This window comes from Aquarana catesbeiana, linkage group LG13 (assembly GCF_042186555.1).
Source record: "Aquarana catesbeiana isolate 2022-GZ linkage group LG13, ASM4218655v1, whole genome shotgun sequence".
NCBI classification, from domain to species: Eukaryota; Metazoa; Chordata; class Amphibia; order Anura; family Ranidae; genus Aquarana; species Aquarana catesbeiana.
Window position 1 is genome coordinate 46,560,089 of NC_133336.1, and position 17,489 is coordinate 46,577,577.

At 43.8% G+C, this 17,489-nt stretch overlaps 1 long non-coding RNA gene across 1 annotated transcript in view; it reads left to right on the forward strand.

Annotated features, from left to right (window-relative positions):
- Positions 1–16,398, forward strand: part of LOC141117478 (uncharacterized) — a 48,140-nt gene extending 31,742 nt beyond the window's left edge. The window contains exon 3 of the long non-coding RNA XR_012237161.1: positions 15,588–16,398. This is a non-coding gene — a long non-coding RNA (uncharacterized lncRNA). The remainder of the gene's footprint in view (positions 1–15,587) is intronic.
- Positions 16,399–17,489: the final 1,091 nt, after the last annotated feature.

Below are 17,489 nucleotides of genomic sequence, written 5' to 3' on the forward strand. Positions count from 1 at the left end.
TGAACCAAGCCTAAGTAACACCCTTTTATATTCAACTGTCTGCTGGACACCTGTTTAATGGATAATTAAACCTGTATTTGAATTCTTGTTAATTAGAATTTTGCTATCTAAAATGTAGCTTTGCTCCTACTGTAAGACTTTCGTTGGAGTGTATTCATTTTTGCAACATGGTCTTGAATTAATTTGTTAGGAAAAATACTTTTTTTTTGTGCATGCAAATTAACAAATCTTGGTTGCAATCAATGGCCCACATTTGTGGGAGTATTTTGTAGTCTAGTGTCCCATAGAAAATGTTGTTTCTGAAAGGAAAGTAAAGGTTTTCTGACAGATCTGTTGGGGTGTACCCATTTATGCGCAGCACTGTACATGTACATATTGCCATTCCTGAACTCCCTCTGAAAAAGTTTGTTTCCTGGCAAAGTCCACCTATTGCAAAAAAATAATTATAAAGGCACATATATTTGCAGAAAAAAATGTGCATTTATTTAATTTTTTTGGAAGTTGGTCTGCAAAGCATTTCAACTAGTGGATCGCAGGTGCAATACAAGGTTCTACAGAATCTTACCCCAGCTCTGTCTGTACTTAGGTTCAAGCTTTCAGTTAGTGAGCTAGAGGAAGTGTCAATGGATTACAAGAGTTGTCACTACCACACTTGTACTCCATTAAGAACTATTAGTTTGCCCGCCGCGATTGAAGATGGGACTTGTAGTTCATTCACAGAACTCTGTGATGCAGCCGTGCGGGTGGGGCTTTGCATAGCCTTACCAATTTCAAGTTCGCTTGGCACCATGGTACAATTTACATCCTAAATATGTGTGCAACAGGTGTGGTCAGGTGAACTTAGTCACAGAACCTGAACTAATAAGCAGCCGTAGAAACAAAATGACTCAGCTGCATCTTTGTTCTGGGCCAGTGGCTTAGCAATTATTGCAGATGTTGGATGGGCATGATGGCCAGGAAATAATCACTTTTAGAAGGAGAGGCCAGCAATGGATGCCTCAATATTTCTTGAAGGCAGCTCTACAGTGTATACATTTGGAACAGCTTAACTTCTGCCTTGTGCTTCCATATTTCATCATAGCTGACATAATTGGCTGACCAAATTGTGGTCTGTCTTTTATCAAGCTATTAATTGCAGCTGTTACTGCAGACCTGGTCACCTGATCATCCCCCCCCCACCCTGAGGCTTAGTGATTGTTTTTGTCTGGCACCTGTTGTAATTATGTTAGGTCTTGGACTGTACATGTGGAGTTTCTTAGATTTGTTTTATTTGCAACATAAAATTTTACTCCTTAACCATTTCACACTGGCGGTACGCATATATGTGGCCTTTTGGCGGGTGGGCCTTATTGCAGAGAGGCCTCATATATGTGTACCAGAATGTAAACAGAGCTGTGCCGAAAGCACGCTCCCGGCAGCTAATGGAAAACTCCTGATCTCTACTTGTGATCGGGAGCTTTCTGATCATGTGACAGCCACGGCGGTCACATGAACATAAATCTCTTAAAGGGCCCAGGAAGTGCTGGTGTTAAGGTGTTAAAAATCTGCCATTCTCAATCAGGGTTCTGTGGAACACTAAGTTTCCTCCAGAGGTTGGAATGGGTTCCTTGAGCTGTGGCTGATTGACATACCATTTGATGGTGGGTGCCTGCATAGTTCCAGGACCAATGCCATTTAGTAAAACCAGCAGCATGACACCTATTGCCATTTTAGCTGCCTGTAAGGGTGGCATTCTGACCACCACTTGAAAGCCTTGTTCACAGTGGTAAAACAGGAGGCTGAGTTTTACTGCCCACCTAAAGGAAGACATGCAGCCACTCAGGACTGTACACATACTGCAGTCACAATTTTTTGCAACAAAAATTATACCCCAGGCAGCACTGTCGCCAAATGTGACTCAAGTGAATGAGCAGGACAGGTGCAAGGAGTTTTGTCTACTTGGCCAAAGGTGCATTTTGCCCCCGCCACCCATCTGCTGTTGTAGAGGGAAGTGTGTAATGAGGACGGAGGTTATGCATTCCCTGCTTCCCCTCACTGGATAGTTAGGGAATAGAAGACAAGGTCTTTATACCACAGCAACAAATTAATGATCTGAGGCATACACCGTGACTCACCTTCATCCCTAAATATACACATGGGAACAAGAAAGTGGTCGTGGGACTTTAAATGAGGTGGGTCACAAGGTAAGATAAATTATCGTGGTTACCAAGAAGGCAAAAATACATTACAAAAAATATAACAATAATCATATAACCATCTGCAATAAAATAGTCATAAAAGAGTCCATATATGGTAAAACGTTACACACATAATAATAACATTCATGAAATGTTATAATAAGGTACATGATCTATAAAGGAACAGATTATGTAGCATCTAAGGAACTCAACGCGCTTCATGGATCGTATTAATGTCCACTCATCAGGAGTTTGATGCGGTAAAATATCTGTGCATAAATGGGAATAGTAATCTCATGTAGGTCTGTATGAAAAAAGAAAATATGTATTGAATGATTCTCCACAAATAGATGGAGGAATATCAATGATGGTTAACTTTGCTGCTCACGTGCCACCTCAAGGAAAGGGCTCAGCATCTGGGAGGAGAAATGGAGGCGCAGAGACAGACACTTATTCCGGGGTTGAGGCGGGAAAGAACCGCCCAACGCAAGCCGAGGGGAAACTGCCGGGACATAAAGTGTGATACATGGAGTGTGTAAACACATGTGAACCAAACAATTCTGAAATATATGTATACAATTGTAAAATTGTGTTCAAATATAACATAACAAATGTTTGTGGTTCTCAAATATGTGTACAATAGGTCCAAAAGAGACATCAAATTGATACCGTGAGATAGACATAAATGTGACCAATGTATGAAAAATAAATAAATGATGAAAAATAAAACAAAAAAATAATAAAAAAGAAGAGGAAAAAAAACAAAAGTGCATGGAGTGAAGAAAATGTATGAGTGAATAACCACCCAACAATCAAATACCTGTGTGCAACAGCAGGTGCTGAGTGTGGGTCCTCAAAACCGCCATTAAGGCGGTGTGCAAAACTAGGTTCTTCCCCAGCTAAATACCTCCACGGCTGGTGGGTGGGACCCCACCAACGCCATGTGGACGCCACGCCTGGAGTGGACCATAACGGTCCATCATGCGACGTCAGATGAATACCATCACCCTGACAGCACGACGCCATAGCAGCCGTATGTCTGGTATGGAGACATGATGTCGATGCACAGCGTGGCTACACCTGCCCACACCCTGGATGTAATCCGAGAGAGGAAGGGAAGGAGGTGACAAGCAGCGCCTCACAATCCCAGAACAAGCAGGTCCAGGAAGACCCTCCCACTGAGCCCAAACAAAGGGTGACAAGTGAATAGAAAAGAGGGGTAATTTGTAAGAGGGTAGAAAAGAAAAAACTTGTCTATCTTAATAAAATGTTATAGTTATCTGTTACTATAATATATGTATGAGTATGAACAGAATGGTGATGCATCAGATCATGGGAGACCAGGGTGTCTTCCACCCAAATATAACAGCAAAAAATGAATGATCTGAAGCATACACGTGGAACTGTAAATGTGGTGGGTCACAAGGTAAGATAAACGTTTCTCCTCCCAGATGCTGAGCCCTTTTCTTTGAGGTGACATGTGAGTAGCAAAGTTATCCATCATTGATATTCCTCCATCTTTTTGCGGAGAATCATTCATTCATTTTTTCTTTTTTCATACAGACCTACATGAGATTACTATTCCCATTTATGCACAGATATTTTACCGCATCAAACTCCTGATGAGTGGACATTTAATATTATCCACAAAATGCATTGCGTTCCATAGATGCTACATAATCTGTTCCTTTATAGATGATGTACCTTATTATGACATTTTATGAATATTATTGTATGTAACGTTTTACCATATATGGACTCTTTTATGACCATTTTATTGCAGATGGTTATTGTCATATTTTTTGTAAAGTATTTTTGCATTCTTGGTGACCACAATAAATTGTTTATCTTATCTTGTGATCCACCTCATTTAAAGTCCCAGGACCACTTTCTTGTTCCCATAGGTATTTTAACCACTTAGGCCATTTTTTTAATTTTGTAAAGTTTTTGATTTCCATGTTTTTAAAAATCATTTTAGGTCTGATGAATACTTAAAACCCCCAAAACATTATATATTTTCTTGAAAGCAGACACCATAGAGAATAAAATGGTGGTAGTTAAAAAAAAAAATTATGTTACAAGATATTAGCGCAATAGTTTATGAAATGCAACAAAAACAAAAAAAACACTAGTTAATTTTTGGTAACCTAAAAGCAAATCATTACCCATTTTTGGCAAAAATATAATAGATGAGGTTGTGCCAAATAAATAGATACCCAACATGTCAAATCTTAAAATTGTGTGTGCCTGTGAAAAGGCGAAACAGAACTTCAGTAACCTATATTTTTTTTATAGGTAGCCTTTTAAAAGCCCCTACAGCCTGGTCATCATTTTAGCGTTATGCAGGAGTGTATTTTTATATGTGGGGGTGGGATGGACTCTAGAAAATTAAAATTCGTTTTTTTTTTTAATTTTTATTGTCCCTGTAAATGCTTTAATACTTTTTTACTTAGGGGAAAATTAGCCCCCTATGTGATAGCATATAGGTGACAGGTTCTCTTTAAGGACACATCCAGGGTCTATTAGACCCTGGATGCCTTCTATGTACTCCACTGCAGCTGATGGAACACAGCTGCAGTGGAACACAGCTCACTTTTTTGTACCAATAATTGGGATGGAGGCATGTCAGTGCATTCCCTGGAAAAAATGTGGACAGGTCACAACCCCATTTTTTTTATTTTTATTTATATCCACATACATTCTTCTTATGGGGATCATTATAAGGCTACAAGTCCGATCTCTCTATTCTAATTTAATTTAGATTTATTTACATCTTTTACAGTTTTACATATATAGAGGAGACCATACATATGAGCAGCCATTGCCCGCTTAGGCTCTGAGGAAGGGGGTTCTCCCCTGAAACGCGTCAGCCATCGCTTTATCCGCTTGACGTCAGGCCCTGATCTGTCAATGTTCAGAACTGCGTACCTGTAACATTGTCCATGCCTGTTATCCATGCTCGTTTGTGAGTATATATTTTGCTGTTTTACACTTCAATAAGTTTTACCAGTGGTAATGCACTAGGTTGGTGCGCCCTCCTTTTCTCTCTTTTTTCTTTAGCCTGTGAATACCCATTATTCTAAGGAAGGCTGCAAGACGACAGATACTACTGAATGTATTCGATCACACCACACATTGAGGAACTAGACACCTGAGCGCAGGAGAGATTTTTATTGTGAATGGGAATGTTTGACAATTCTTCCAGAAGCGCATAGGGTGGACCAACTCAGTATTGAACCCTACGGACTAAGACTGGGATGCCATTAAAGTTCATGTGCGTTTAAAGGCAGATGTCCCAATACTTTTGAGAATATAGTGTATGTGCAGCATGGTAAAAATTTGAATCTCCAGCAAGTGGCTGGGGATTCAGATTTTAACGCCCCCCCCCCATCCCAGCACCTTAAGGCAGCTGCCTTATGCTGGCTCCTGCCTTGTGAATGAGGACTTGCCACAACCAACCTGCATTCTTTATAATTTACATGATTGCAGCATGGTGGTGCAGACTTTTCACTGATTAACTCAGGTGGAGAGGAGGCAATATTTGGCCTCCCAGCCACCTGTCAACCGCCCTCTGGAAAGCGACCCACCATGGATCACTTTTCAAAGGGGCTGCAAGGACAGTAGCAAGTGTGAACAAGCGTTTTACCCACTGACCACGAAATTAAAGGGTTATGTCTTTCACTGACCCCAAATTAGTTTCGTTTTAGCTAATTTTTTATTTCTTTTATATGACATCAAATAAGATACAGTATATGTTAAACTGACTTGTACAGATAGACATATGAAAAGTAACAAAAGTCACATGAATGAATGAATTGTACTTGGTAACAAGGAAAAAAATAATCGTAACCTCCGAAGTAGTTTTTCCAGTAGAATATAAACAGGTTTTATACTGTCAACACGGGAACAGGGTGCTAATAGAAGGAAGCTGGTAAGAATGAGGAAATCTTAGAAATAATTGGTTGACTTTAAGGATTATATTTGGATAAGGAATATTAGAATACAATGGTAGGGTGTAGGAAAAAAGCGAGAGGTGGGAATAGATTAGACCTTTCATCGGACTAACTGTTGAGAAGTGGGAGAGAAAAAAATATATAAAATTTAAAGGGGAGGAGGAGAGAAAGGGATTGGGTATGGATGAGAGACCGGGGTATACTCAGTTATCTGATCATGGCTATTTCATAATAGCCATATATTTATCCGTGTTCCTGAAATTTTCTGGAGGAGTCCTTGAGGGAGCTAGTAAGGTCTTCCATTAACATGATGTCATTTAGTCTCAAACTTTGTTTGACAGTTTTTTTTTTTTTGGGGGGGGGGTCTATATAGGGCAGGAATACATGCTCTTGCCACATTTAGGCTCCAATCACAACGATTTCAAATCTCTGCAAAACGTGGGACGCGTTTGCGATGCCAATACTTCTTAATGGCACCCCGATCGCGCCATGATTGTCGCGTGGTGAATTGCGCTGCATCCGCAACCTCCAAAAAGGAACATAAGCTTAATTTTGGGTGACAGCATTTCCCTTTGCAATTTGCCTCGATTGCAATCTGATTTACCATGCGACAATCGCAGCAAAATCGCAGCGGGGTTGGGGTGCCATTAGAAGTAATGGCATCGCAGACGTGTCCCGCCTTTTTGAAATCGCGGGTAGAATAGCGCCGATTCCACCCACAATCAAGTATGAATGGAGCCTTATTGTATAGATCAAGATCGACAATTTGTAGCGGTCGAATGACATGGAGTTGTGATGTAGTAGGAAGAAAGCGGGGGATTTGAAGATGGGATGGTCAGTGAACTTTTGGGTGATCATATATATATATATGGTCAAAGAAATGGGTCAAGTTTAGAACAGGACCAGGAATTGAAGGAGAACAATTAGGATTGTGTATTAGGTAGCTTGATACCCAGGTATTTGATGGATAGGGAGGCCCACTTGAAGTGGAAGTTTTGTTGTAATCTGATGTCTTGGGACATAGGAAGGATATGTTCAGTGCTTTGGTTTTTTGATTATTGACCTGAAAGTTTGGGTCTGAGTCAAGAGATTAAAGTAATCCTGTAGCGAGGTGCTATAAAGTTAATATCCTTTTGTATTTATCACATGTAATATGAGTTACTGAAAATCATAGTAGTGGAATTTGTCCAGCAGCCCCAGACTTTGTCAAACTTGGAAGATATGCCTTTGTTAGACAGCTTTATTAAATGGGAAATTAATAGAGGCTTTCCAGACTTGTATTGTGGGCAGGGATGGACTGGCCATCGGGACTACCGGGAGATTCCCGGTGGGCCGATGGCTCAGTCTGGGCCACTTTCACTTTCAGGTGCATCTGCGGTGCGCGGCGATCTACCCGTCAACCGCCGACAGCTGGCGCCTGACGGGTAGATAGAGATTAGCCAGCATGCAGAGTAGCGCAGAGAGCTTCTGTAGTAATAAGTTCTCTCTCGTGTCATCACGCTGTTCTCCGGCGGCCCCTCCTCTCTTCTTGTCTATACCAGATGATCTTACAAGCCAATTGGTATAGACGAGAAGAGAGGAGGGGGCGGGGCCGCCGGAGAACAGTGTGATGACACGAGAGAGAACTTATTACTACAGAAGCTCCCTGCGCTACTCTGCATGCTGGCTAGTAAGACCTCACAATGTGCCCTGATGATGTGCTATGTGCCCCGCTATGTGCCCCATCATGTGCCCCGCTATGTGCCCCATCATGTGCCCCGATGTGCTATGTGCCCCATCACCCCATTATGTGCCCCATCATGTGCCCCGATGTGCTATGTGCCCTATCACCCCATCATGTGCCCCATCATGTGCCCCGATGTGCTATGTTCCCCATCATGTGCCCTGATGTGCTATGTGCCCCATCATGTGCCCCATCATGTGCCCCGATGTGCTATGTTCCCCATCATGTGCCCTGATGTGCTATGTGCCCCATCATGTGCCCCATCATGTGCCCCGATGTGCTATGTTCCCCATCATGTGCCCTGATGTGCTATGTGCCCCATCATGTGCCCCATCATGTGCCCCGATGTGCTATGTGCCCCATCATGTGCCCCATCATGTGCCCCGATGTGCTATGTTCCCCATCATGTGCCCCGATGTGCTATGTTCCCCATCATGTGCCCCGATGTGCTATGTTCCCCATCATGTGCCCCGATGTGCTATGTTCCCCATCATGTGCCCCGATGTGCTATGTGCCCCATCATGTGCCCCGATGTGCTATGTGCCCCGATGTGCTATGTGCCCCATCATGTGCCCCGAGCCCTGATGTGCCCCATCATGTGCCCCGATGTGCTATGTGCCCCGATGTGCTATGTGCCCCATCATGTGCCCTGATGTGCTATGTGCCCCATCATGTGCCCCGAGCCCTGATGTGCCCCATGCCCTGATGTGCCCCGATGTGCCACGTGCCCTAATGTGCCATGTAGCCTGATGTGCCCCATAATGTGCCCTGATGTGCCCCATCATGTGCCCTGATGTGCCATAATGTGCCCTGATGTGCCATGTGCCCCGTGCCCTAATGTGCCATGTGGCCTGATGTGCCATGTGCCCCATAAAGTGCGCCATCATGTGCCCTGATGTGCCATGTGCCCCATGCCCTGATGTGCTATGTGCCCTGATGTACCATGTGGCCTGATGTGCCCCATGCCCTGATGTGCGATGTGCACCATAATGTGCCATGTGCCCCATCATGTGCCCTGATGTGCCATAATGTGCCCTGATGTGCCCCGTGCCCTGATGTGCCATAATGTGCCCTGATGTGCCCCGTGCCCTGATGTGCCATAATGTGCCCTGATGTGCCATAATGTGCCCTGATGTGCCATGTGGCCTGATGTGCCCCGTGCCCTGATGTGCCATAATGTGCCCTGATGTGCCCCGTGCCCTGATGTGCCATAATGTGCCCTGATGTGCCATGTGCCCTGATGTGCCCCGTGCCCTGATGTGCCATGTGCCCTGATGTGCTATGTGCCCCATGCCCTGATGTGCCACGTGCCCTGATGCGCCCTGATGTGCTATGTGCCCTGATGTGCTGTGTCCCGATGTCCTATGCCCTGATGTGCCTTGTGCCCCGATGTGCTTTGCCCTGATGTCCTGTGCCCTGATGTCCTGTGCCCCGGTGTGCTGTGCCTCAATGTCGTGTGCTCTGATGTTCTGTGCCCTGATGTGCTGTGTCCTGATGTGCTATACCCTGATGTACTGTGCCCTGATGTGTTGTGCCCTATTAGCTGATGTGCTGGGCTCTGTACCCTGATGTGCTGTGCACTGTACCCTGATATGTTGTGCCCTGTACGCTGATGTACTGGGCACTGTACCCTGATATGTTGTGCCCTGTACGCTGATGTGCTGGGCACTGTACCCTGATATGTTGTGCCCTGTACGCTGATATGCTGGGCACTGTACCCTGATATGTTGTGCCCTGTACGCTGATGTGCTGAGCACTGTACCCTGATATGTTGTGCCCTGTACGCTGATGTGCTGGGCACTGTACCCTGATATGTTGTGCCCTGTACGCTGATGTGCTGGGCACTGTACCCTGATATGTTGTGCCCTGTACGCTGATGTGCTGGGCACTGTAGCCTGATATGTTGTGCCCTGTACGCTGATGTACTGGGCACTGTACCCTGATATGTTGTGCCCTGTACGCTGATGTACTGGGCTCTGTACCCTGATGTGCTGTGCCCTGTACCCTGATGTGCTGTGCCCTGATGTTCTGTGCCCTGATGTGTTGTGCCCTGATGTGCCTTGTGCCCTGATGTGCTGGGCTCTGTACCCTGATCAGGGGCGGATCCAGGGGGGGGGCAACGGGGCAATTGCCCCCTCCGAGAATGTGGGTCAGTAAATGTGCTGGCAGGCGTCGTTGTGGGTGAGAGAGCCAGCGGGTGGCTCCGCAGCTGAAAGACAGCGGTGGGGAGAGACAGCGGGTCTCGGGCGGCTCCGGTGGGGACTGGGGAGAGACAGCAGGCGGCTCTGGTGGGGAGAGACAACGGGCGGCTCCGGTGGGGACTAGAGAGAGACAGCGGGCTGCACTGTTGGTGAGCAGCTGTGCGGCTCGGTGACAGCATGAGCGGCTGCTGGCCAATCAGGGAGCCAGTGGGCGGAGGAGCAGAGAGATAACACCATCCATTAAATTTACCCAAAAAAAAGTATTTTCTGGCAGTGCCTCTCCCGAGACTATGCTCTGGATCCGCCCCTGACCCTGATGTGGCCTGATGTACCATGCCCTGATGTGTTGTGCCCTGGGCCGGTCTGGATGAAGTCCAGGGCCACATTTTTGTCCCAGTCCAGCCCTGATTGTGGGTGTTTTGTTTTTTGGATTAAAAGAACAATAAGTTAAACAATGTCCTGATTGCTTTGATGTGTGCTAGATTGTTTACTAATCCTAATAGATAAACACTTATATAAGGAATAAGTGGATGGCTGTGAGTAATTTAACAGTTTTTTGGCGGGACAGTCTCAAAAAATAAGTCTGCTTGCACTTGGGAGACTTGGCACTTCATATACATTAGACAGAGGTTAAGAAAATTCCACATTTCTCAACAATGATTCAAGTCTGGTTGGCTAAGTTGCATATATCTACTACTAAAACTGAAAGATTTCATAAAGCTCGAAAAGAGAATGTAAGTAAGGATTCTGAGCATGCTGCTAGCGAAGTCTCTAAAGAGCTCCAAAGAGCCCAAGGAATCTAATGCCGCGTACACACGGTCGGACTTTTCGTCTACAAAAGTCCGACAGCCTGTCCGACAGACTTTCGACGGACTTTTGTCGGACTATTGGCGGACTTGCGGCAGACTTTCTTATGAACGGACTTGCCTACATACGATCACACAAAAGTCCGACGGATTCGTACGTGATAACGTACACCGGACTAAAATAAAGAAGTTGATAGCCAGTAGCCAATAGCTGCCTTAGCGTGGGTTTTTGTCCGTCGGACTAGCACACAGACGAGCAGATTTCTGGGTCCGGCGTAGTTACGTCCTAAAGATTTGAAGCATGTTTCAAATCTAAAGTCCGTCAGATTTGCGGCTGGAAAAGTCAGCTGAAAGTCCGGGGGAAGCCCACGCACGATTGGATTGTCAGCCAGCTTTAGTCCGTCGGCATCTGTCGGAATTTTGTAGACGAAAAGTCCGACCGTGTGTACGCGGCATAACACTGCTTCAGATATAATTATACAATGCGAGCAAAGTAATGGAGCTGGTAAAGTCATCTCAAATACAAATAAAGAAATGTCAGCTGGTAAACCAAATGAAAATCCAATAATAATAGAATCTGTAGAACGGACACTGATAGATGTACTTAAAGCAGTACAACAATGCAACAATTCTCTTGGAGCCCTGACTGGTCAAGTTCAAGGTCTTAGAGAGGACTTTACCCTTCTCTGTCAAGAGCTACAGAAAGTATGTGAGCGTACAACTGTGCTGGAGGGACACATAAACAACCTAGAAGATACATTTCAGCCAATATACATGGATGTGAAAAACGCAGTGAAAATAATCGATGTTAAAGCGGAGTTCCACCCAAAAATGGAACTTCCGCTTTTCGGAATCCTCCCCCCCTCCGGTGTCACATTTGGCACCTTTCAGGGGGGAGGGGGGAGCAGATACCTGTCTAATCCAGGTATTTGCTCCCACTTCCGGGCATAGATAGCCGCAGTATCCGCAGATATCTATGCCATGTCCGGCGCCTCCTCCGTCCCCCGCTGTCTTCTGGGAGACACACAGGTCCCACAGCAAGGACCAGTGGGATCACGCAGCATGACTCACGCATTCGCAGTAGGGAACCAGGCTGTGAAGCCTCAAGGCTTCAGGAAGGGGGTAAATTCTTCTGGGGCTGAAGTGGTTAATAACTGATCTCACAAGGCACTTTTGAACTGTATATAGGGAGGGCTATTATGAAAAAGCTAGGCTGGAGACGGGGGTGGAGATGAGAGGGGTTTGTTCTTTTGTCTCTCCCCTCTTGTCCTCCTCACCTTCGGCCCCATATTTTTATATTTTCTGCACAGATGGGTTTAAAAACGTTTGCTTTTTTTTTTACCCCTACAGAGCCTAAGGAGCAAGTCCAGCTGAGTTAAGAATGGGCTCTCTCCATTTTGTGCCTGAGGGGACTGTACCCTTTTTTTTTTTTTTTCTCCTTCTTTCTTTTTGCTATGTTTTTTATTTTTGTTATGTGACTTGGGTCTGAATGTGATTTTTATAGGCGCAGGTTGTTTTTTTTTTTTTTTCTGCTATAAATATAAATAATATTTTTCTTCCCTTTCTTTTTTTATTTAATTATTTAGTTTTTTATATTGGTATATGGTTTGGGCATTTGAAGACAAGATACCATTTTTTGCTGTTCATGCTGTGTTCTTTTTTTTTTTTTTTTCTTCTTCCTAATGGTGCTTGATTTTGTAGTCTGTACAAGCCTAATGATTTTTTTTTTTTGGTCAACTATCCCATATTAAACCTTAAGTTATATGCCTTTTGGAAGGGTATGTGGGTGTAGATACCCCGAGCAACTGCAATAGGTTTTGTAAGCTTTTTTTTCCCCCCACATATTTGGGTTTGAATGTTGAAGATTGTTTAATAGAATGTGAGAGGAGCTAACAGTTCCTTTAAAAGCAAAACAATCTTTGATACTTTCACAGATTTAAAACCAGACCTGATCTGCTTACAGGAGACACATGCCACCCCAGAAACAGTTTGTTTTTTGACACGACGCAGTGTATATACGGCATATCATTCTACATATTCTTCCTATGCCAGGGGCATGTGGATCCTGGTGTATGGTACTGGTGGCTTCTCCTGTGAACCAGTGGAGGTAGATAAGTACAGGAGATATATTTTTTTTTGTGTTGCAGATTTTTTGATATGCGTTTTGCAATTGCTAATGTGTGTGTATATATTCCACTCCCATATTCATGTGAGGCAGGGGCGTTGCTAGGTAGCAAAAAGACCAGGGGCTCCAGCCCGGAGCCCAGCACCGGGGGGGGAGATGGTGCGGCAGACGGTGGGGTTGTATGGAGGGGTGTTACCTACCTGACATACACTGACCTACCTGGCTGACATACACTGACCTACATGACATACCTGAAATGTACTAACCTACCTGACATACACTGACCTACATGACATACACTGACTTACCTGGCTGACACACACTGACCTACATGACATACACTGACCTACCTGACACACACTGACCTACCTGGCTGACATACACTGACCTACATGACATACCTGACACGCACTAATCTACCTGATACGCACTGACCTACCTGACATACACTGACCTACCTGACACACACTGACAGGGCTGGACTTACCATTGGGCTTGACTGGGCTCAAGCCCATGGGCCCCGCCCAATAGGGGGCCCCGCGGGCCCCAGCCGAGTGTACTCGGCTATACTCGGCTAGTTCCGCTCACAGTCACGCCTAGTCCCGCCCTATGATGGACATAACACAGGGACTGGGCGTGACTGTGAGCGGAGCTAGCCAAGTACACTCGGCTATGTATGTACAGTCAGGTCCATAAATATTGGGACATCGACACAATTCTAATCTTTTTGGCTCTATACACCACCACAATGGATTTGAAATGAAACGAACAAGATGTGCTTTAACTGCAGACTTTCAGCTTTAATTTGAGGGTATTTACATCCAAATCAGGTAAACGGTGTAGGAATTACAACAGTTTGTATATGTGCCTCCCACTTTTTAAGGGACCAAAAGTAATGGGACAATTGGCTGTTCAGCTGTTCTATGGCCAGGTGTGTGTTATTCCCTCGTTATTCCATTCACACGGAGCAGATAAAAGGTCCAGAGTTCATTACAAGTGTCCTATTTGCATTTGGAATCTGTTGCTGTCAACTCTCAATATGAGATCCAAAGAGTTGTCACTATCAGTGAAGCAAGCCATCATTAGGCTGAAAAAACAAAACAAACCCATCAGAGAAATAGCAAAAACATTAGGTGTAGCCAAATCAACTGTTTGGAACATCCTTAAAAAGAAAGAACGCACCGGTGAGCTCAGCAACACCATAAGACCTGGAAGACCACGGAAAACAACTGTGGTGGATGACCGAAGAATTCTTTCCCTGGTTAAGAAAACACGCTTCACAACAGTTGGCCAGATCAAGAACACTCTCCAGGAGGTAGGTGTATGTGTGTCAAAGTCAACAATCAAGAGAAGACTTCACCAGAGTGAATACAGAGGGTTCACCACAAGATGTAAACCATTAGTGAGCCTCAAAAACAGGAAGGCCAGATTAGAGTTTGCCAAACAACATCTAAAAAAGCCTTTACAGTTCTGGAACAACATCCTATGGACAGATGAGACCAAGATCAACTTGTACCAGAGTGATGGGAAGAGAACAGTATGGAGAAGGAAAGGAACTGCTCATGATCCAAAGCATGCCACCTCATCAGTGAAGCATGGTGGTGGTAGTGTCATGGTGTGAGCATGTATGGCTGCCAATGGAACTGGTTCTCTTGTATTTATTGATGATGTGACTGCTGACAAAAGCAGCAGGATGAATTCTGAAGTGTTTCGGGCAATATTATCTGCTCATATTCAGCAAAATGCTTCAGAACTCATTGGATGGCGCTTCACAGTGCAGATGGACAATGACCCGAAGCATACTGCAAAAGCAACCAAATGGTTTTTTAAGGGAAAGAAGTGGAATGTTATGCAATGACCAAGTCAATCACCTGACCTGAATCCGGTTGAGCATGCATTTAACTTGCCAAAGATAAAACTGAAGGGAAAATGCCCCAAGAACAAGCAGGAACTGAAGACAGTCGCCGTAGAGGCCCGGCAGAGCATTACCAGGGATGAAACCCAGCGTCTGGTGATGTCTATGCGTTCCAGACTTCAGGCTGTAATTGACCGCAAAGGATTTGCAACCAAGTATTAAAAGTGAAAGTTTTATGGATGATTGTTAATCTGTCCCATTACTTTTGGTCCCTTAAAAAGCACATATACAAACTGTTGTAATTCCTACACCGTTCACCTGATTTGGATGTAAATACCCTCAAATTAAGCTGAAAGTCTGCAGTTAAAGCACATCTTGTTTGTTTCATTTCAAATCCATTGTGGTGGTGTATAGAGCCAAAAAGATTAGAATTGTGTCACCTGAAGGCTGAGCGCATGTGCAGTAGGAAACTAGCAGTGAAGCCAAAAGGCTCATCAGTAAGGTTCCATTACATGGAATGGCAGTGAATGCACCTGATAGCTGATCCAATGATCGACTTGGGGTACAGACATTGCGTGCTCCTTGAAGAGGTAAGTATCCATATAGTAAAAGTCAGCAACTACAGTATATTTAGTCTATGAATATTAATTTAGTTTCCACAGAGAGAACTCTTCCATAATAGGGGTATGTGAATAAAACTTATGTCAATACTATTGATGTATCATTTATTGTTTATTTCAACTGCAGGATCAAGAAACCAATGAGGGGAATATGATTTCCAGGCCTGTCAGTGCAACTGTAGGAGCAAAAGAAAACAAATTGAGGCTGCCACTTCTTCATTCCTTAACAAGGCTGCAACTGCACTGCAGAGCAAGGCAGATAATTCAGATAGTCTTGGAGTCATGACTGCCAGCAAGCACAGGAAAATGACAGATGAACAGAAGGAGTTGGCAGAGATATTTGTATTGGAAGTGCTTTCGAAAGAGTTCAGAGGAGAACTGACTAGAAAGACAAAGTTGACTGAGAAGCAACAGCCAGTACCTTCTCAACCCATGCAGTATTCTCAACCACAGCCATCACACCACCAGGCAGCACAGTGGCATTATTCAGCAGTTCAAGGCCACGGTTCTCATTGGGCCCCAGATTTAAATTATACTCACCTTTAATAGTTTGTGTGAAGGGGAGTGAGTTGTAAGCACAAGTTTGTATTTTGTCATTTTTGGTTCAACAAATATTTGTTAATAAGATCTAGTTGCGTCCACAGCATATATACACATCTGATGCCTTTTCAGATTTCAAATTGCTCAAATGAATATAGAGAAGGCACTGATGTGATTTCAAGCAGCTTTTGCTATAGTCAAAAAAGCCCTGTACAAAGGAATAACCAAAAATTTCTATAAACTATATGGCAGTTGCCTGGTCCTCACATCTTATTGGGTAGATTATAGAGGATCCAAAGGTAATGGTTTTCATAAGTTAGAATATATCAAAAAAATCTGTGTTTCAGGTATGATGATTTAATGCATATCATTTTTTTAATTTAAAGTTTACAAGTGAATGTAACACTTAACTATTTTATGTTGAATTTAAATAAAACCTATATTCATTTTTTTTAGTGTATTCTTTGTTCCTCTCTCTTCCTCTCTCTCGCTCCCTCTCTCCCCACAAAATTCAAGAACAATTTTTTTGGGATTAAATACAATTTTTTTTTATTGGCAAATAAACAAAAGCCCAATTTTAAATTATTTTTGCATCGTAAAAAAAAAAATATTATATGTATGTGAGAACTATTCACAAACTGTAATCAATTTTAATCATGTAAATATTACATGCCAAACATAATTAACAATTTGAGGTAGAGTAATAACTGCATACCCACTGAAAGGTTCCATAATGTAGTGCAATGTCATTAGTTAGTATTTATGGAAATAGAGGAATTATAATAACAGGAAGCATGATGAATGACTGACTGTTTTGGTAATGTATTTGGTAATGGCGCTGTGTGTAGGCCCAATGTCGCAGACGGCAGTGCGCGATCACGGGGCACAGAGCGGCGGAGCTTACGACACATGCACTGTAACTTGGAATCGTACAAGATAACGGATCTTTCGCGGGAAGTTCTTTCGGTACTTTCCTTCCACGCATGCAATTATTCCGTATTGTTTATTTGACATTCTTCCGGGGTCATTAGCAGCTTCCGATTATGCGCAATCGTTCGCTGACAGGGTTTCTCGTGCGACTGGTGTACACATTACTCGATTATCGTTCGTTCTATTCCCGTACAAGAAAAATTATGGAGTTTGCTCCTTCAAAATTTTTCGTTTGGACAGTCGGAATTGGCTCTCGAAAGTAGTGTGCACACGATCCGAAAATCGTACGATTCTTCTTCGGATGACCGTTTTCGTACGATATTCGGATTGTGTGTACGGGCCATTAGATGATCATTTTCCAATCTTGTCCTATACTGATAAATCCACGTTGAATGATCCGATTTACTATAGAGGAATTGGAAGCTGTTGTGGTGACTCTACTTAAAGGAAAAGCCCCTGGAATAGACTGTATCCCCAATGAAGTCTATAGCCAATATGGTAAAATACTTTTACCTCTTCTGTTACAGACCTTTAATGCTGCTTTAACGGCTTCCCGACC